The 19,975-nt window shown below is 55.2% G+C and overlaps 11 non-coding genes across 11 annotated transcripts; all 11 read right to left on the bottom strand.

Annotated features, from left to right (window-relative positions):
• Nucleotides 1-303: 303 nt before the first annotated feature.
• Nucleotides 304-422, bottom strand: LOC124586033. The gene has a single exon (XR_006974968.1). It is a non-coding gene; the product is annotated as a 5S ribosomal RNA (ribosomal RNA).
• Nucleotides 423-2,174: 1,752 nt separating this feature from the next.
• Nucleotides 2,175-2,293, bottom strand: LOC124586053. Its single transcript, XR_006974982.1, has one exon. It is a non-coding gene; the product is annotated as a 5S ribosomal RNA (ribosomal RNA).
• A 1,753-nt stretch (nt 2,294-4,046) lies between these two features.
• LOC124586065 lies at nt 4,047-4,165 on the bottom strand. Its single transcript, XR_006974993.1, has one exon. It is a non-coding gene; the product is annotated as a 5S ribosomal RNA (ribosomal RNA).
• A 1,753-nt stretch (nt 4,166-5,918) lies between these two features.
• LOC124586077 lies at nt 5,919-6,037 on the bottom strand. The gene has a single exon (XR_006975004.1). It is a non-coding gene; the product is annotated as a 5S ribosomal RNA (ribosomal RNA).
• A 2,116-nt stretch (nt 6,038-8,153) lies between these two features.
• Nucleotides 8,154-8,272, bottom strand: LOC124586089. Its single transcript, XR_006975015.1, has one exon. It is a non-coding gene; the product is annotated as a 5S ribosomal RNA (ribosomal RNA).
• A 1,628-nt stretch (nt 8,273-9,900) lies between these two features.
• LOC124586040 lies at nt 9,901-10,019 on the bottom strand. The gene has a single exon (XR_006974972.1). It is a non-coding gene; the product is annotated as a 5S ribosomal RNA (ribosomal RNA).
• A 1,628-nt stretch (nt 10,020-11,647) lies between these two features.
• Nucleotides 11,648-11,766, bottom strand: LOC124586043. The gene has a single exon (XR_006974973.1). It is a non-coding gene; the product is annotated as a 5S ribosomal RNA (ribosomal RNA).
• Nucleotides 11,767-13,394: 1,628 nt separating this feature from the next.
• LOC124586044 lies at nt 13,395-13,513 on the bottom strand. The gene has a single exon (XR_006974974.1). It is a non-coding gene; the product is annotated as a 5S ribosomal RNA (ribosomal RNA).
• Nucleotides 13,514-15,139: 1,626 nt separating this feature from the next.
• LOC124586045 lies at nt 15,140-15,258 on the bottom strand. Its single transcript, XR_006974975.1, has one exon. It is a non-coding gene; the product is annotated as a 5S ribosomal RNA (ribosomal RNA).
• A 1,263-nt stretch (nt 15,259-16,521) lies between these two features.
• Nucleotides 16,522-16,640, bottom strand: LOC124586046. Its single transcript, XR_006974976.1, has one exon. It is a non-coding gene; the product is annotated as a 5S ribosomal RNA (ribosomal RNA).
• Nucleotides 16,641-18,268: 1,628 nt separating this feature from the next.
• On the bottom strand, nt 18,269-18,387 carry LOC124586047. Its single transcript, XR_006974977.1, has one exon. It is a non-coding gene; the product is annotated as a 5S ribosomal RNA (ribosomal RNA).
• Nucleotides 18,388-19,975: the final 1,588 nt, after the last annotated feature.

The following is a 19,975-nucleotide window of genomic DNA, read 5'->3' on the forward strand; positions in this document are numbered from 1 at the left end:
TATTACAGTCGTTTATTTTCAATTTTTTTTTTTTTGTTGGAACTTTGCACTGCTACGAAACAGTAGGAGGCCCTGGCTTATTTCAGATCACATCTGTCGATTCGTAGTGTTTCGTTATTGTCAAGGATTTCTCGGCACGTTTACATTGCTGAAGGAAGCATCTTTGTCACAACGGAAAGGTAGTATGAAAAGAGGGCTGGCAGGGGTAGCGATGCAAAAAGGAGAAATGTAAGGGAGCCAACAGCACCTTTTTTTTTTATTGGGCTGCCAGGGGTACCGACATAATAACAAAAAAAAAAGGGGAGCCAACAACACCCGGGTTTCCCAGGCGGTCACCCATCCAAGTACTAACCGGGCCCAATGATGCTTAACTTCGGTGATCGGACGAGAACCGGTGCAATCATCATGGCATGGCCGTTGGCACTCATGTAATGTAGGAGCACGGCAGAATTCGCGTTCGGCTTCTCTCCCAATACACAAAATGTTAGTTTTCCGCCGCATTTGACGAAAGCACTTCCTTCCGCAACAGCCAGCTCCTCGAGGACGGCGCGGGGGGCGCGCCCGGCGTCCCAGCGGAGCGACGGCCGAATTAGCGGGCGCACCGCCGCCTGTGTGAGACGCACTGCTGCTCGTTGCACGTCCTGTCATTCGCTGGGCGCGTGCAGCCTTCGACACTAGAGGAGGACGCATCTTGTCCCTGGTGTCCAGCGGAGGGCCTGTGCGGGGTGTGGCAGTGTCGTGCTGGAGGGCGCCACTGGTAGCGATGTGGGCTTCCTCGCCTCGCCTCGCCTCGCCTCACACCAGGTGTCTGCGTAGTTCGCAGTGCATTCGCACCATTCCTATCCCTGTCCCCGTCCCGACTTGTCCCGACTTTGCTCGACTGCCGCTCGCTGCCGCTCGGGTCGTGGCCCATATGACAGTACAAGCACGACAAACATCTGCGAGACGGCCGTGGGCCTAACGGGCGTGTCCGAGACGCCGTTTGCGGCGGGTAGGGCAGCGCCGTGCCGTGGAAAGGTGCGCTCGGGTCGTGGCCCATATGACAGTACAAGCACGACAAACATCTGCGAGACCGCCGTGGGCCTAACGGGCGTGTCCGAGACGCCGTTTGCGGCGGGTAGGGCAGCGCCGTGCCGTGGAAAGGTGCGAAAACAGGGACGCAGGACACAGGAGGGCTGCCAAAGCATCCATCTCTTCCAGCGACGAAAGAGAAATTTTTCTTTACAAATCTGCAGCCGTACAATGCAACAAAACAATAAGCCCTGACGTATTTCAGAACGCATCTGTCGGTTCGTACTGTTTTGGTATTTGCGCGGTGCATTCTCGCCTGTCCCCCCTTCCGTCCCGACTTGTCCCGACTTTGCTCGACTGCCGCTCGCTGCCGCTCGGGTCGTGGCCCATATGACAGTACAAGCACGACAAACATCTGCGAGACGGCCGTGGGCCTAACGGGCGTGTCCGAGACGCCGTTTGCGGCGGGTAGGGCAGCGCCGTGCCGTGGAAAGGTGCGCTCGGGTCGTGGCCCATATGACAGTACAAGCACGACAAACATCTGCGAGACCGCCGTGGGCCTAACGGGCGTGTCCGAGACGCCGTTTGCGGCGGGTAGGGCAGCGCCGTGCCGTGGAAAGGTGCGAAAACAGGGACGCAGGACACAGGAGGGTCGCCAAAGCATCCATCTCTTCTAGCGACGAAAGAGAAATTTTTGTTTACAAATCTGCAGCCGTACAGTGCAACAAAACAATAAGCCCTGACGTATTTCAGAACGCATCTGTCGGTTCGTACTGTTTTGGTATCTCCAGAGACTATTTGGAATTCTTCCTTGGCACATTCTTCTTCGAGCTCAGGCCATTAATATCATATCTTATATTTATTACAGTCGTTTATTTTCAATTTTTTTTTTTTTGTTGGAACTTTGCACTGCTACGAAACAGTAGGAGGCCCTGGCTTATTTCAGATCACATCTGTCGATTCGTAGTGTTTCGTTATTGTCAAGGATTTCTCGGCACGTTTACATTGCTGAAGGAAGCATCTTTGTCACAACGGAAAGGTAGTATGAAAAGAGGGCTGGCAGGGGTAGCGATGCAAAAAGGAGAAAATGTAAGGGAGCCAACAGCACCTTTTTTTTTTATTGGGCTGCCAGGGGTACCGACATAATAACAAAAAAAAAAGGGAGCCAACAACACCCGGGTTTCCCAGGCGGTCACCCATCCAAGTACTAACCGGGCCCAATGATGCTTAACTTCGGTGATCGGACGAGAACCGGTGCAATCATCATGGCATGGCCGTTGGCACTCATGTAATGTAGGAGCACGGCAGAATTCGCGTTCGGCTTCTCTCCCAATACACAAAATGTTAGTTTTCCGCCGCATTTGACGAAAGCACTTCCTTCCGCAACAGCCAGCTCCTCGAGGACGGCGCGGGGGGCGCGCCCGGCGTCCCAGCGGAGCGACGGCCGAATTAGCGGGCGCACCGCCGCCTGTGTGAGACGCACTGCTGCTCGTTGCACGTCCTGTCATTCGCTGGGCGCGTGCAGCCTTCGACACTAGAGGAGGACGCATCTTGTCCCTGGTGTCCAGCGGAGGGCCTGTGCGGGGTGTGGCAGTGTCGTGCTGGAGGGCGCCACTGGTAGCGATGTGGGCTTCCTCGCCTCGCCTCGCCTCGCCTCACACCAGGTGTCTGCGTAGTTCGCAGTGCATTCGCACCATTCCTATCCCTGTCCCCGTCCCGACTTGTCCCGACTTTGCTCGACTGCCGCTCGCTGCCGCTCGGGTCGTGGCCCATATGACAGTACAAGCACGACAAACATCTGCGAGACGGCCGTGGGCCTAACGGGCGTGTCCGAGACGCCGTTTGCGGCGGGTAGGGCAGCGCCGTGCCGTGGAAAGGTGCGCTCGGGTCGTGGCCCATATGACAGTACAAGCACGACAAACATCTGCGAGACCGCCGTGGGCCTAACGGGCGTGTCCGAGACGCCGTTTGCGGCGGGTAGGGCAGCGCCGTGCCGTGGAAAGGTGCGAAAACAGGGACGCAGGACACAGGAGGGCTGCCAAAGCATCCATCTCTTCCAGCGACGAAAGAGAAATTTTTCTTTACAAATCTGCAGCCGTACAATGCAACAAAACAATAAGCCCTGACGTATTTCAGAACGCATCTGTCGGTTCGTACTGTTTTGGTATTTGCGCGGTGCATTCTCGCCTGTCCCCCCTTCCGTCCCGACTTGTCCCGACTTTGCTCGACTGCCGCTCGCTGCCGCTCGGGTCGTGGCCCATATGACAGTACAAGCACGACAAACATCTGCGAGACGGCCGTGGGCCTAACGGGCGTGTCCGAGACGCCGTTTGCGGCGGGTAGGGCAGCGCCGTGCCGTGGAAAGGTGCGCTCGGGTCGTGGCCCATATGACAGTACAAGCACGACAAACATCTGCGAGACCGCCGTGGGCCTAACGGGCGTGTCCGAGACGCCGTTTGCGGCGGGTAGGGCAGCGCCGTGCCGTGGAAAGGTGCGAAAACAGGGACGCAGGACACAGGAGGGTCGCCAAAGCATCCATCTCTTCTAGCGACGAAAGAGAAATTTTTGTTTACAAATCTGCAGCCGTACAGTGCAACAAAACAATAAGCCCTGACGTATTTCAGAACGCATCTGTCGGTTCGTACTGTTTTGGTATCTCCAGAGACTATTTGGAATTCTTCCTTGGCACATTCTTCTTCGAGCTCAGGCCATTAATATCATATCTTATATTTATTACAGTCGTTTATTTTCAATTTTTTTTTTTTTGTTGGAACTTTGCACTGCTACGAAACAGTAGGAGGCCCTGGCTTATTTCAGATCACATCTGTCGATTCGTAGTGTTTCGTTATTGTCAAGGATTTCTCGGCACGTTTACATTGCTGAAGGAAGCATCTTTGTCACAACGGAAAGGTAGTATGAAAAGAGGGCTGGCAGGGGTAGCGATGCAAAAAGGAGAAAATGTAAGGGAGCCAACAGCACCTTTTTTTTTTTATTGGGCTGCCAGGGGTACCGACATAATAACAAAAAAAAAAGGGAGCCAACAACACCCGGGTTTCCCAGGCGGTCACCCATCCAAGTACTAACCGGGCCCAATGATGCTTAACTTCGGTGATCGGACGAGAACCGGTGCAATCATCATGGCATGGCCGTTGGCACTCATGTAATGTAGGAGCACGGCAGAATTCGCGTTCGGCTTCTCTCCCAATACACAAAATGTTAGTTTTCCGCCGCATTTGACGAAAGCACTTCCTTCCGCAACAGCCAGCTCCTCGAGGACGGCGCGGGGGGCGCGCCCGGCGTCCCAGCGGAGCGACGGCCGAATTAGCGGGCGCACCGCCGCCTGTGTGAGACGCACTGCTGCTCGTTGCACGTCCTGTCATTCGCTGGGCGCGTGCAGCCTTCGACACTAGAGGAGGACGCATCTTGTCCCTGGTGTCCAGCGGAGGGCCTGTGCGGGGTGTGGCAGTGTCGTGCTGGAGGGCGCCACTGGTAGCGATGTGGGCTTCCTCGCCTCGCCTCGCCTCGCCTCACACCAGGTGTCTGCGTAGTTCGCAGTGCATTCGCACCATTCCTATCCCTGTCCCCGTCCCGACTTGTCCCGACTTTGCTCGACTGCCGCTCGCTGCCGCTCGGGTCGTGGCCCATATGACAGTACAAGCACGACAAACATCTGCGAGACGGCCGTGGGCCTAACGGGCGTGTCCGAGACGCCGTTTGCGGCGGGTAGGGCAGCGCCGTGCCGTGGAAAGGTGCGCTCGGGTCGTGGCCCATATGACAGTACAAGCACGACAAACATCTGCGAGACCGCCGTGGGCCTAACGGGCGTGTCCGAGACGCCGTTTGCGGCGGGTAGGGCAGCGCCGTGCCGTGGAAAGGTGCGAAAACAGGGACGCAGGACACAGGAGGGCTGCCAAAGCATCCATCTCTTCCAGCGACGAAAGAGAAATTTTTCTTTACAAATCTGCAGCCGTACAATGCAACAAAACAATAAGCCCTGACGTATTTCAGAACGCATCTGTCGGTTCGTACTGTTTTGGTATTTGCGCGGTGCATTCTCGCCTGTCCCCCCTTCCGTCCCGACTTGTCCCGACTTTGCTCGACTGCCGCTCGCTGCCGCTCGGGTCGTGGCCCATATGACAGTACAAGCACGACAAACATCTGCGAGACGGCCGTGGGCCTAACGGGCGTGTCCGAGACGCCGTTTGCGGCGGGTAGGGCAGCGCCGTGCCGTGGAAAGGTGCGCTCGGGTCGTGGCCCATATGACAGTACAAGCACGACAAACATCTGCGAGACCGCCGTGGGCCTAACGGGCGTGTCCGAGACGCCGTTTGCGGCGGGTAGGGCAGCGCCGTGCCGTGGAAAGGTGCGAAAACAGGGACGCAGGACACAGGAGGGTCGCCAAAGCATCCATCTCTTCTAGCGACGAAAGAGAAATTTTTGTTTACAAATCTGCAGCCGTACAGTGCAACAAAACAATAAGCCCTGACGTATTTCAGAACGCATCTGTCGGTTCGTACTGTTTTGGTATCTCCAGAGACTATTTGGAATTCTTCCTTGGCACATTCTTCTTCGAGCTCAGGCCATTAATATCATATCTTATATTTATTACAGTCGTTTATTTTCAATTTTTTTTTTTTTGTTGGAACTTTGCACTGCTACGAAACAGTAGGAGGCCCTGGCTTATTTCAGATCACATCTGTCGATTCGTAGTGTTTCGTTATTGTCAAGGATTTCTCGGCACGTTTACATTGCTGAAGGAAGCATCTTTGTCACAACGGAAAGGTAGTATGAAAAGAGGGCTGGCAGGGGTAGCGATGCAAAAAGGAGAAAATGTAAGGGAGCCAACAGCACCTTTTTTTTTTTATTGGGCTGCCAGGGGTACCGACATAATAACAAAAAAAAAAGGGAGCCAACAACACCCGGGTTTCCCAGGCGGTCACCCATCCAAGTACTAACCGGGCCCAATGATGCTTAACTTCGGTGATCGGACGAGAACCGGTGCAATCATCATGGCATGGCCGTTGGCACTCATGTAATGTAGGAGCACGGCAGAATTCGCGTTCGGCTTCTCTCCCAATACACAAAATGTTAGTTTTCCGCCGCATTTGACGAAAGCACTTCCTTCCGCAACAGCCAGCTCCTCGAGGACGGCGCGGGGGGCGCGCCCGGCGTCCCAGCGGAGCGACGGCCGAATTAGCGGGCGCACCGCCGCCTGTGTGAGACGCACTGCTGCTCGTTGCACGTCCTGTCATTCGCTGGGCGCGTGCAGCCTTCGACACTAGAGGAGGACGCATCTTGTCCCTGGTGTCCAGCGGAGGGCCTGTGCGGGGTGTGGCAGTGTCGTGCTGGAGGGCGCCACTGGTAGCGATGTGGGCTTCCTCGCCTCGCCTCGCCTCGCCTCACACCAGGTGTCTGCGTAGTTCGCAGTGCATTCGCACCATTCCTATCCCTGTCCCCGTCCCGACTTGTCCCGACTTTGCTCGACTGCCGCTCGCTGCCGCTCGGGTCGTGGCCCATATGACAGTACAAGCACGACAAACATCTGCGAGACGGCCGTGGGCCTAACGGGCGTGTCCGAGACGCCGTTTGCGGCGGGTAGGGCAGCGCCGTGCCGTGGAAAGGTGCGCTCGGGTCGTGGCCCATATGACAGTACAAGCACGACAAACATCTGCGAGACCGCCGTGGGCCTAACGGGCGTGTCCGAGACGCCGTTTGCGGCGGGTAGGGCAGCGCCGTGCCGTGGAAAGGTGCGAAAACAGGGACGCAGGACACAGGAGGGCTGCCAAAGCATCCATCTCTTCCAGCGACGAAAGAGAAATTTTTCTTTACAAATCTGCAGCCGTACAATGCAACAAAACAATAAGCCCTGACGTATTTCAGAACGCATCTGTCGGTTCGTACTGTTTTGGTATTTGCGCGGTGCATTCTCGCCTGTCCCCCCTTCCGTCCCGACTTGTCCCGACTTTGCTCGACTGCCGCTCGCTGCCGCTCGGGTCGTGGCCCATATGACAGTACAAGCACGACAAACATCTGCGAGACGGCCGTGGGCCTAACGGGCGTGTCCGAGACGCCGTTTGCGGCGGGTAGGGCAGCGCCGTGCCGTGGAAAGGTGCGCTCGGGTCGTGGCCCATATGACAGTACAAGCACGACAAACATCTGCGAGACCGCCGTGGGCCTAACGGGCGTGTCCGAGACGCCGTTTGCGGCGGGTAGGGCAGCGCCGTGCCGTGGAAAGGTGCGAAAACAGGGACGCAGGACACAGGAGGGCTGCCAAAGCATCCATCTCTTCCAGCGACGAAAGAGAAATTTTTCTTTACAAATCTGCAGCCGTACAATGCAACAAAACAATAAGCCCTGACGTATTTCAGAACGCATCTGTCGGTTCGTACTGTTTTGGTATTTGCGCGGTGCATTCTCGCCTGTCCCCCCTTCCGTCCCGACTTGTCCCGACTTTGCTCGACTGCCGCTCGCTGCCGCTCGGGTCGTGGCCCATATGACAGTACAAGCACGACAAACATCTGCGAGACGGCCGTGGGCCTAACGGGCGTGTCCGAGACGCCGTTTGCGGCGGGTAGGGCAGCGCCGTGCCGTGGAAAGGTGCGAAAACAGGGACGCAGGACACAGGAGGGTCGCCAAAGCATCCATCTCTTCTAGCGACGAAAGAGAAATTTTTGTTTACAAATCTGCAGCCGTACAGTGCAACAAAACAATAAGCCCTGACGTATTTCAGAACGCATCTGTCGGTTCGTACTGTTTTGGTATCTCCAGAGACTATTTGGAAATCTTCCTTGGCACATTCTTCTTCGAGCTCAGGCCATTAATATCATATCTTATATTTATTACAGTCGTTTATTTTCAATTTTTTTTTTTTTTGTTGGAACTTTGCACTGCTACGAAACAGTAGGAGGCCCTGGCTTATTTCAGATCACATCTGTCGATTCGTAGTGTTTCGTTATTGTCAAGGATTTCTCGGCACGTTTACATTGCTGAAGGAAGCATCTTTGTCACAACGGAAAGGTAGTATGAAAAGAGGGCTGGCAGGGGTAGCGATGCAAAAAGGAGAAAATGTAAGGGAGCCAACAGCACCTTTTTTTTTTTATTGGGCTGCCAGGGGTACCGACATAATAACAAAAAAAAAAGGGAGCCAACAACACCCGGGTTTCCCAGGCGGTCACCCATCCAAGTACTAACCGGGCCCAATGATGCTTAACTTCGGTGATCGGACGAGAACCGGTGCAATCATCATGGCATGGCCGTTGGCACTCATGTAATGTAGGAGCACGGCAGAATTCGCGTTCGGCTTCTCTCCCAATACACAAAATGTTAGTTTTCCGCCGCATTTGACGAAAGCACTTCCTTCCGCAACAGCCAGCTCCTCGAGGACGGCGCGGGGGGCGCGCCCGGCGTCCCAGCGGAGCGACGGCCGAATTAGCGGGCGCACCGCCGCCTGTGTGAGACGCACTGCTGCTCGTTGCACGTCCTGTCATTCGCTGGGCGCGTGCAGCCTTCGACACTAGAGGAGGACGCATCTTGTCCCTGGTGTCCAGCGGAGGGCCTGTGCGGGGTGTGGCAGTGTCGTGCTGGAGGGCGCCACTGGTAGCGATGTGGGCTTCCTCGCCTCGCCTCGCCTCGCCTCACACCAGGTGTCTGCGTAGTTCGCAGTGCATTCGCACCATTCCTATCCCTGTCCCCGTCCCGACTTGTCCCGACTTTGCTCGACTGCCGCTCGCTGCCGCTCGGGTCGTGGCCCATATGACAGTACAAGCACGACAAACATCTGCGAGACGGCCGTGGGCCTAACGGGCGTGTCCGAGACGCCGTTTGCGGCGGGTAGGGCAGCGCCGTGCCGTGGAAAGGTGCGCTCGGGTCGTGGCCCATATGACAGTACAAGCACGACAAACATCTGCGAGACCGCCGTGGGCCTAACGGGCGTGTCCGAGACGCCGTTTGCGGCGGGTAGGGCAGCGCCGTGCCGTGGAAAGGTGCGAAAACAGGGACGCAGGACACAGGAGGGCTGCCAAAGCATCCATCTCTTCCAGCGACGAAAGAGAAATTTTTCTTTACAAATCTGCAGCCGTACAATGCAACAAAACAATAAGCCCTGACGTATTTCAGAACGCATCTGTCGGTTCGTACTGTTTTGGTATTTGCGCGGTGCATTCTCGCCTGTCCCCCCTTCCGTCCCGACTTGTCCCGACTTTGCTCGACTGCCGCTCGCTGCCGCTCGGGTCGTGGCCCATATGACAGTACAAGCACGACAAACATCTGCGAGACGGCCGTGGGCCTAACGGGCGTGTCCGAGACGCCGTTTGCGGCGGGTAGGGCAGCGCCGTGCCGTGGAAAGGTGCGAAAACAGGGACGCAGGACACAGGAGGGTCGCCAAAGCATCCATCTCTTCTAGCGACGAAAGAGAAATTTTTGTTTACAAATCTGCAGCCGTACAGTGCAACAAAACAATAAGCCCTGACGTATTTCAGAACGCATCTGTCGGTTCGTACTGTTTTGGTATCTCCAGAGACTATTTGGAAATCTTCCTTGGCACATTCTTCTTCGAGCTCAGGCCATTAATATCATATCTTATATTTATTACAGTCGTTTATTTTCAATTTTTTTTTTTTTTGTTGGAACTTTGCACTGCTACGAAACAGTAGGAGGCCCTGGCTTATTTCAGATCACATCTGTCGATTCGTAGTGTTTCGTTATTGTCAAGGATTTCTCGGCACGTTTACATTGCTGAAGGAAGCATCTTTGTCACAACGGAAAGGTAGTATGAAAAGAGGGCTGGCAGGGGTAGCGATGCAAAAAGGAGAAAATGTAAGGGAGCCAACAGCACCTTTTTTTTTTTATTGGGCTGCCAGGGGTACCGACATAATAACAAAAAAAAAAGGGAGCCAACAACACCCGGGTTTCCCAGGCGGTCACCCATCCAAGTACTAACCGGGCCCAATGATGCTTAACTTCGGTGATCGGACGAGAACCGGTGCAATCATCATGGCATGGCCGTTGGCACTCATGTAATGTAGGAGCACGGCAGAATTCGCGTTCGGCTTCTCTCCCAATACACAAAATGTTAGTTTTCCGCCGCATTTGACGAAAGCACTTCCTTCCGCAACAGCCAGCTCCTCGAGGACGGCGCGGGGGGCGCGCCCGGCGTCCCAGCGGAGCGACGGCCGAATTAGCGGGCGCACCGCCGCCTGTGTGAGACGCACTGCTGCTCGTTGCACGTCCTGTCATTCGCTGGGCGCGTGCAGCCTTCGACACTAGAGGAGGACGCATCTTGTCCCTGGTGTCCAGCGGAGGGCCTGTGCGGGGTGTGGCAGTGTCGTGCTGGAGGGCGCCACTGGTAGCGATGTGGGCTTCCTCGCCTCGCCTCGCCTCGCCTCACACCAGGTGTCTGCGTAGTTCGCAGTGCATTCGCACCATTCCTATCCCTGTCCCCGTCCCGACTTGTCCCGACTTTGCTCGACTGCCGCTCGCTGCCGCTCGGGTCGTGGCCCATATGACAGTACAAGCACGACAAACATCTGCGAGACGGCCGTGGGCCTAACGGGCGTGTCCGAGACGCCGTTTGCGGCGGGTAGGGCAGCGCCGTGCCGTGGAAAGGTGCGCTCGGGTCGTGGCCCATATGACAGTACAAGCACGACAAACATCTGCGAGACCGCCGTGGGCCTAACGGGCGTGTCCGAGACGCCGTTTGCGGCGGGTAGGGCAGCGCCGTGCCGTGGAAAGGTGCGAAAACAGGGACGCAGGACACAGGAGGGCTGCCAAAGCATCCATCTCTTCCAGCGACGAAAGAGAAATTTTTCTTTACAAATCTGCAGCCGTACAATGCAACAAAACAATAAGCCCTGACGTATTTCAGAACGCATCTGTCGGTTCGTACTGTTTTGGTATTTGCGCGGTGCATTCTCGCCTGTCCCCCCTTCCGTCCCGACTTGTCCCGACTTTGCTCGACTGCCGCTCGCTGCCGCTCGGGTCGTGGCCCATATGACAGTACAAGCACGACAAACATCTGCGAGACGGCCGTGGGCCTAACGGGCGTGTCCGAGACGCCGTTTGCGGCGGGTAGGGCAGCGCCGTGCCGTGGAAAGGTGCGAAAACAGGGACGCAGGACACAGGAGGGTCGCCAAAGCATCCATCTCTTCTAGCGACGAAAGAGAAATTTTTGTTTACAAATCTGCAGCCGTACAGTGCAACAAAACAATAAGCCCTGACGTATTTCAGAACGCATCTGTCGGTTCGTACTGTTTTGGTATCTCCAGAGACTATTTGGAAATCTTCCTTGGCACATTCTTCTTCGAGCTCAGGCCATTAATATCATATCTTATATTTATTACAGTCGTTTATTTTCAATTTTTTTTTTTTTTGTTGGAACTTTGCACTGCTACGAAACAGTAGGAGGCCCTGGCTTATTTCAGATCACATCTGTCGATTCGTAGTGTTTCGTTATTGTCAAGGATTTCTCGGCACGTTTACATTGCTGAAGGAAGCATCTTTGTCACAACGGAAAGGTAGTATGAAAAGAGGGCTGGCAGGGGTAGCGATGCAAAAAGGAGAAAATGTAAGGGAGCCAACAGCACCTTTTTTTTTTTATTGGGCTGCCAGGGGTACCGACATAATAACAAAAAAAAAAGGGAGCCAACAACACCCGGGTTTCCCAGGCGGTCACCCATCCAAGTACTAACCGGGCCCAATGATGCTTAACTTCGGTGATCGGACGAGAACCGGTGCAATCATCATGGCATGGCCGTTGGCACTCATGTAAAGTAGGAGCACATCAGAATTCGCGTTCGGCTTCTCTCCCAATACACAAAATGTTAGTTTTCCGCCGCATTTGACGAAAGCACTTCCTTCCGCAACAGCCAGCTCCTCGAGGACGGCGCGGGGGGCGCGCCCGGCGTCCCAGCGGAGCGACGGCCGAATTAGCGGGCGCACCGCCGCCTGTGTGAGACGCACTGCTGCTCGTTGCACGTCCTGTCATTCGCTGGGCGCGTGCAGCCTTCGACACTAGAGGAGGACGCATCTTGTCCCTGGTGTCCAGCGGAGGGCCTGTGCGGGGTGTGGCAGTGTCGTGCTGGAGGGCGCCACTGGTAGCGATGTGGGCTTCCTCGCCTCGCCTCGCCTCGCCTCACACCAGGTGTCTGCGTAGTTCGCAGTGCATTCGCACCATTCCTATCCCTGTCCCCGTCCCGACTTGTCCCGACTTTGCTCGACTGCCGCTCGCTGCCGCTCGGGTCGTGGCCCATATGACAGTACAAGCACGACAAACATCTGCGAGACGGCCGTGGGCCTAACGGGCGTGTCCGAGACGCCGTTTGCGGCGGGTAGGGCAGCGCCGTGCCGTGGAAAGGTGCGCTCGGGTCGTGGCCCATATGACAGTACAAGCACGACAAACATCTGCGAGACCGCCGTGGGCCTAACGGGCGTGTCCGAGACGCCGTTTGCGGCGGGTAGGGCAGCGCCGTGCCGTGGAAAGGTGCGAAAACAGGGACGCAGGACACAGGAGGGCTGCCAAAGCATCCATCTCTTCCAGCGACGAAAGAGAAATTTTTCTTTACAAATCTGCAGCCGTACAATGCAACAAAACAATAAGCCCTGACGTATTTCAGAACGCATCTGTCGGTTCGTACTGTTTTGGTATTTGCGCGGTGCATTCTCGCCTGTCCCCCCTTCCGTCCCGACTTGTCCCGACTTTGCTCGACTGCCGCTCGCTGCCGCTCGGGTCGTGGCCCATATGACAGTACAAGCACGACAAACATCTGCGAGACGGCCGTGGGCCTAACGGGCGTGTCCGAGACGCCGTTTGCGGCGGGTAGGGCAGCGCCGTGCCGTGGAAAGGTGCGAAAACAGGGACGCAGGACACAGGAGGGTCGCCAAAGCATCCATCTCTTCTAGCGACGAAAGAGAAATTTTTGTTTACAAATCTGCAGCCGTACAGTGCAACAAAACAATAAGCCCTGACGTATTTCAGAACGCATCTGTCGGTTCGTACTGTTTTGGTATCTCCAGAGACTATTTGGAAATCTTCCTTGGCACATTCTTCTTCGAGCTCAGGCCATTAATATCATATCTTATATTTATTACAGTCGTTTATTTTCAATTTTTTTTTTTTTTGTTGGAACTTTGCACTGCTACGAAACAGTAGGAGGCCCTGGCTTATTTCAGATCACATCTGTCGATTCGTAGTGTTTCGTTATTGTCAAGGATTTCTCGGCACGTTTACATTGCTGAAGGAAGCATCTTTGTCACAACGGAAAGGTAGTATGAAAAGAGGGCTGGCAGGGGTAGCGATGCAAAAAGGAGAAAATGTAAGGGAGCCAACAGCACCTTTTTTTTTTTATTGGGCTGCCAGGGGTACCGACATAATAACAAAAAAAAAAGGGAGCCAACAACACCCGGGTTTCCCAGGCGGTCACCCATCCAAGTACTAACCGGGCCCAATGATGCTTAACTTCGGTGATCGGACGAGAACCGGTGCAATCATCATGGCATGGCCGTTGGCACTCATGTAAAGTAGGAGCACATCAGAATTCGCGTTCGGCTTCTCTCCCAATACACAAAATGTTAGTTTTCCGCCGCATTTGACGAAAGCACTTCCTTCCGCAACAGCCAGCTCCTCGAGGACGGCGCGGGGGGCGCGCCCGGCGTCCCAGCGGAGCGACGGCCGAATTAGCGGGCGCACCGCCGCCTGTGTGAGACGCACTGCTGCTCGTTGCACGTCCTGTCATTCGCTGGGCGCGTGCAGCCTTCGACACTAGAGGAGGACGCATCTTGTCCCTGGTGTCCAGCGGAGGGCCTGTGCGGGGTGTGGCAGTGTCGTGCTGGAGGGCGCCACTGGTAGCGATGTGGGCTTCCACGCCTCGCCTCGCCTCGCCTCACACCAGGTGTCTGCGTAGTTCGCAGTGCATTCGCACCATTCCTATCCCTGTCCCCGTCCCGACTTGTCCCGACTTTGCTCGACTGCCGCTCGCTGCCGCTCGGGTCGTGGCCCATATGACAGTACAAGCACGACAAACATCTGCGAGACGGCCGTGGGCCTAACGGGCGTGTCCGAGACGCCGTTTGCGGCGGGTAGGGCAGCGCCGTGCCGTGGAAAGTTGCGCTCGGGTCGTGGCCCATATGACAGTACAAGCACGACAAACATCTGCGAGACCGCCGTGGGCCTAACGGGCGTGTCCGAGACGCCGTTTGCGGCGGGTAGGGCAGCGCCGTGCCGTGGAAAGGTGCGAAAACAGGGACGCAGGACACAGGAGGGCTGCCAAAGCATCCATCTCTTCCAGCGACGAAAGAGAAATTTTTCTTTACAAATCTGCAGCCGTACAATGCAACAAAACAATAAGCCCTGACGTATTTCAGAACGCATCTGTCGGTTCGTACTGTTTTGGTATTTGCGCGGTGCATTCTCGCCTGTCCCCCCTTCCGTCCCGACTTGTCCCGACTTTGCTCGACTGCCGCTCGCTGCCGCTCGGGTCGTGGCCCATATGACAGTACAAGCACGACAAACATCTGCGAGACGGCCGTGGGCCTAACGGGCGTGTCCGAGACGCCGTTTGCGGCGGGTAGGGCAGCGCCGTGCCGTGGAAAGGTGCGAAAACAGGGACGCAGGACACAGGAGGGTCGCCAAAGCATCCATCTCTTCTAGCGACGAAAGAGAAATTTTTGTTTACAAATCTGCAGCCGTACAGTGCAACAAAACAATAAGCCCTGACGTATTTCAGAACGCATCTGTCGGTTCGTACTGTTTTGGTATCTCCAGAGACTATTTGGAAATCTTCCTTGGCACATTCTTCTTCGAGCTCAGGCCATTAATATCATATCTTATATTTATTACAGTCGTTTATTTTCAATTTTTTTTTTTTGTTGGAACTTTGCACTGCTACGAAACAGTAGGAGGCCCTGGCTTATTTCAGATCACATCTGTCGATTCGTAGTGTTTCGTTATTGTCAAGGATTTCTCGGCACGTTTACATTGCTGAAGGAAGCATCTTTGTCACAACGGAAAGGTAGTATGAAAAGAGGGCTGACAGGGGTAGCGATGCAAAAAGGAGAAAATGTAAGGGAGCCAACAGCACCTTTTTTTTTTTATTGGGCTGCCAGGGGTACCGACATAATAACAAAAAAAAAAGGGAGCCAACAACACCCGGGTTTCCCAGGCGGTCACCCATCCAAGTACTAACCGGGCCCAATGATGCTTAACTTCGGTGATCGGACGAGAACCGGTGCAATCATCATGGCATGGCCGTTGGCACTCATGTAATGTAGGAGCACGGCAGAATTCGCGTTCGGCTTCTCTCCCAATACACAAAATGTTAGTTTTCCGCCGCATTTGACGAAAGCACTTCCTTCCGCAACAGCCAGCTCCTCGAGGACGGCGCGGGGGGCGCGCCCGGCGTCCCAGCGGAGCGACGGCCGAATTAGCGGGCGCACCGCCGCCTGTGTGAGACGCACTGCTGCTCGTTGCACGTCCTGTCATTCGCTGGGCGCGTGCAGCCTTCGACACTAGAGGAGGACGCATCTTGTCCCTGGTGTCCAGCGGAGGGCCTGTGCGGGGTGTGGCAGTGTCGTGCTGGAGGGCGCCACTGGTAGCGATGTGGGCTTCCTCGCCTCGCCTCGCCTCGCCTCACACCAGGTGTCTGCGTAGTTCGCAGTGCATTCGCACCATTCCTATCCCTGTCCCCGTCCCGACTTGTCCCGACTTTGCTCGACTGCCGCTCGCTGCCGCTCGGGTCGTGGCCCATATGACAGTACAAGCACGACAAACATCTGCGAGACGGCCGTGGGCCTAACGGGCGTGTCCGAGACGCCGTTTGCGGCGGGTAGGGCAGCGCCGTGCCGTGGAAAGGTGCGCTCGGGTCGTGGCCCATATGACAGTACAAGCACGACAAACATCTGCGAGACCGCCGTGGGCCTAACGGGCGTGTCCGAGACGCCGTTTGCGGCGGGTAGGGCAGCGCCGTGCCGTGGAAAGGTGCGAAAACAGGGACGCAGGACACAGGAGGGTCGCCAAAGCATCCATCTCTTCTAGCGACGAAAGAGAAATTTTTGTTTACAAATCTGCAGCCGTACAGTGCAACAAAACAATAAGCCCTGACGTATTTCAGAACGCATCTGTCGGTTCGTACTGTTTTGGTATCTCCAGAGACTATTTGGAATTCTTCCTTGGCACATTCTTCTTCGAGCTCAGGCCATTAATATCATATCTTATATTTATTACAGTCGTTTATTTTCAATTTTTTTTTTTTTGTTGGAACTTTGCACTGCTACGAAACAGTAGGAGGCCCTGGCTTATTTCAGATCACATCTGTCGATTCGTAGTGTTTCGTTATTGTCAAGGATTTCTCGGCACGTTTACATTGCTGAAGGAAGCATCTTTGTCACAACGGAAAGGTAGTATGAAAAGAGGGCTGGCAGGGGTAGCGATGCAAAAAGGAGAAAATGTAAGGGAGCCAACAGCACCTTTTTTTTTATTGGGCTGCCAGGGGTACCGACATAATAACAAAAAAAAAAGGGAGCCAACAACACCCGGGTTTCCCAGGCGGTCACCCATCCAAGTACTAACCGGGCCCAATGATGCTTAACTTCGGTGATCGGACGAGAACCGGTGCAATCATCATGGCATGGCCGTTGGCACTCATGTAATGTAGGAGCACGGCAGAATTCGCGTTCGGCTTCTCTCCCAATACACAAAATGTTAGTTTTCCGCCGCATTTGACGAAAGCACTTCCTTCCGCAACAGCCAGCTCCTCGAGGACGGCGCGGGGGGCGCGCCCGGCGTCCCAGCGGAGCGACGGCCGAATTAGCGGGCGCACCGCCGCCTGTGTGAGACGCACTGCTGCTCGTTGCACGTCCTGTCATTCGCTGGGCGCGTGCAGCCTTCGACACTAGAGGAGGACGCATCTTGTCCCTGGTGTCCAGCGGAGGGCCTGTGCGGGGTGTGGCAGTGTCGTGCTGGAGGGCGCCACTGGTAGCGATGTGGGCTTCCTCGCCTCGCCTCGCCTCGCCTCACACCAGGTGTCTGCGTAGTTCGCAGTGCATTCGCACCATTCCTATCCCTGTCCCCGTCCCGACTTGTCCCGACTTTGCTCGACTGCCGCTCGCTGCCGCTCGGGTCGTGGCCCATATGACAGTACAAGCACGACAAACATCTGCGAGACGGCCGTGGGCCTAACGGGCGTGTCCGAGACGCCGTTTGCGGCGGGTAGGGCAGCGCCGTGCCGTGGAAAGGTGCGCTCGGGTCGTGGCCCATATGACAGTACAAGCACGACAAACATCTGCGAGACCGCCGTGGGCCTAACGGGCGTGTCCGAGACGCCGTTTGCGGCGGGTAGGGCAGCGCCGTGCCGTGGAAAGGTGCGAAAACAGGGACGCAGGACACAGGAGGGCTGCCAAAGCATCCATCTCTTCCAGCGACGAAAGAGAAATTTTTCTTTACAAATCTGCAGCCGTACAATGCAACAAAACAATAAGCCCTGACGTATTTCAGAACGCATCTGTCGGTTCGTACTGTTTTGGTATTTGCGCGGTGCATTCTCGCCTGTCCCCCCTTCCGTCCCGACTTGTCCCGACTTTGCTCGACTGCCGCTCGCTGCCGCTCGGGTCGTGGCCCATATGACAGTACAAGCACGACAAACATCTGCGAGACGGCCGTGGGCCTAACGGGCGTGTCCGAGACGCCGTTTGCGGCGGGTAGGGCAGCGCCGTGCCGTGGAAAGGTGCGAAAACAGGGACGCAGGACACAGGAGGGTCGCCAAAGCATCCATCTCTTCTAGCGACGAAAGAGAAATTTTTGTTTACAAATCTGCAGCCGTACAGTGCAACAAAACAATAAGCCCTGACGTATTTCAGAACGCATCTGTCGGTTCGTACTGTTTTGGTATCTCCAGAGACTATTTGGAAATCTTCCTTGGCACATTCTTCTTCGAGCTCAGGCCATTAATATCATATCTTATATTTATTACAGTCGTTTATTTTCAATTTTTTTTTTTTTTGTTGGAACTTTGCACTGCTACGAAACAGTAGGAGGCCCTGGCTTATTTCAGATCACATCTGTCGATTCGTAGTGTTTCGTTATTGTCAAGGATTTCTCGGCACGTTTACATTGCTGAAGGAAGCATCTTTGTCACAACGGAAAGGTAGTATGAAAAGAGGGCTGGCAGGGGTAGCGATGCAAAAAGGAGAAAATGTAAGGGAGCCAACAGCACCTTTTTTTTTTTATTGGGCTGCCAGGGGTACCGACATAATAACAAAAAAAAAAGGGAGCCAACAACACCCGGGTTTCCCAGGCGGTCACCCATCCAAGTACTAACCGGGCCCAATGATGCTTAACTTCGGTGATCGGACGAGAACCGGTGCAATCATCATGGCATGGCCGTTGGCACTCATGTAAAGTAGGAGCACATCAGAATTCGCGTTCGGCTTCTCTCCCAATACACAAAATGTTAGTTTTCCGCCGCATTTGACGAAAGCACTTCCTTCCGCAACAGCCAGCTCCTCGAGGACGGCGCGGGGGGCGCGCCCGGCGTCCCAGCGGAGCGACGGCCGAATTAGCGGGCGCACCGCCGCCTGTGTGAGACGCACTGCTGCTCGTTGCACGTCCTGTCATTCGCTGGGCGCGTGCAGCCTTCGACACTAGAGGAGGACGCATCTTGTCCCTGGTGTCCAGCGGAGGGCCTGTGCGGGGTGTGGCAGTGTCGTGCTGGAGGGCGCCACTGGTAGCGATGTGGGCTTCCACGCCTCGCCTCGCCTCGCCTCACACCAGGTGTCTGCGTAGTTCGCAGTGCATTCGCACCATTCCTATCCCTGTCCCCGTCCCGACTTGTCCCGACTTTGCTCGACTGCCGCTCGCTGCCGCTCGGGTCGTGGCCCATATGACAGTACAAGCACGACAAACATCTGCGAGACGGCCGTGGGCCTAACGGGCGTGTCCGAGACGCCGTTTGCGGCGGGTAGGGCAGCGCCGTGCCGTGGAAAGTTGCGCTCGGGTCGTGGCCCATATGACAGTACAAGCACGACAAACATCTGCGAGACCGCCGTGGGCCTAACGGGCGTGTCCGAGACGCCGTTTGCGGCGGGTAGGGCAGCGCCGTGCCGTGGAAAGGTGCGAAAACAGGGACGCAGGACACAGGAGGGCTGCCAAAGCATCCATCTCTTCCAGCGACGAAAGAGAAATTTTTCTTTACAAATCTGCAGCCGTACAATGCAACAAAACAATAAGCCCTGACGTATTTCAGAACGCATCTGTCGGTTCGTACTGTTTTGGTATTTGCGCGGTGCATTCTCGCCTGTCCCCCCTTCCGTCCCGACTTGTCCCGACTTTGCTCGACTGCCGCTCGCTGCCGCTCGGGTCGTGGCCCATATGACAGTACAAGCACGACAAACATCTGCGAGACGGCCGTGGGCCTAACGGGCGTGTCCGAGACGCCGTTTGCGGCGGGTAGGGCAGCGCCGTGCCGTGGAAAGGTGCGAAAACAGGGACGCAGGACACAGGAGGGTCGCCAAAGCATCCATCTCTTCTAGCGACGAAAGAGAAATTTTTGTTTACAAATCTGCAGCCGTACAGTGCAACAAAACAATAAGCCCTGACGTATTTCAGAACGCATCTGTCGGTTCGTACTGTTTTGGTATCTCCAGAGACTATTTGGAAATCTTCCTTGGCACATTCTTCTTCGAGCTCAGGCCATTAATATCATATCTTATATTTATTACAGTCGTTTATTTTCAATTTTTTTTTTTTGTTGGAACTTTGCACTGCTACGAAACAGTAGGAGGCCCTGGCTTATTTCAGATCACATCTGTCGATTCGTAGTGTTTCGTTATTGTCAAGGATTTCTCGGCACGTTTACATTGCTGAAGGAAGCATCTTTGTCACAACGGAAAGGTAGTATGAAAAGAGGGCTGACAGGGGTAGCGATGCAAAAAGGAGAAAATGTAAGGGAGCCAACAGCACCTTTTTTTTTTTATTGGG

The sequence above is a fragment of the Schistocerca americana genome, unplaced genomic scaffold (assembly GCF_021461395.2).
Source record: "Schistocerca americana isolate TAMUIC-IGC-003095 unplaced genomic scaffold, iqSchAmer2.1 HiC_scaffold_525, whole genome shotgun sequence".
Classification (NCBI taxonomy): Eukaryota; Metazoa; Arthropoda; class Insecta; order Orthoptera; family Acrididae; genus Schistocerca; species Schistocerca americana.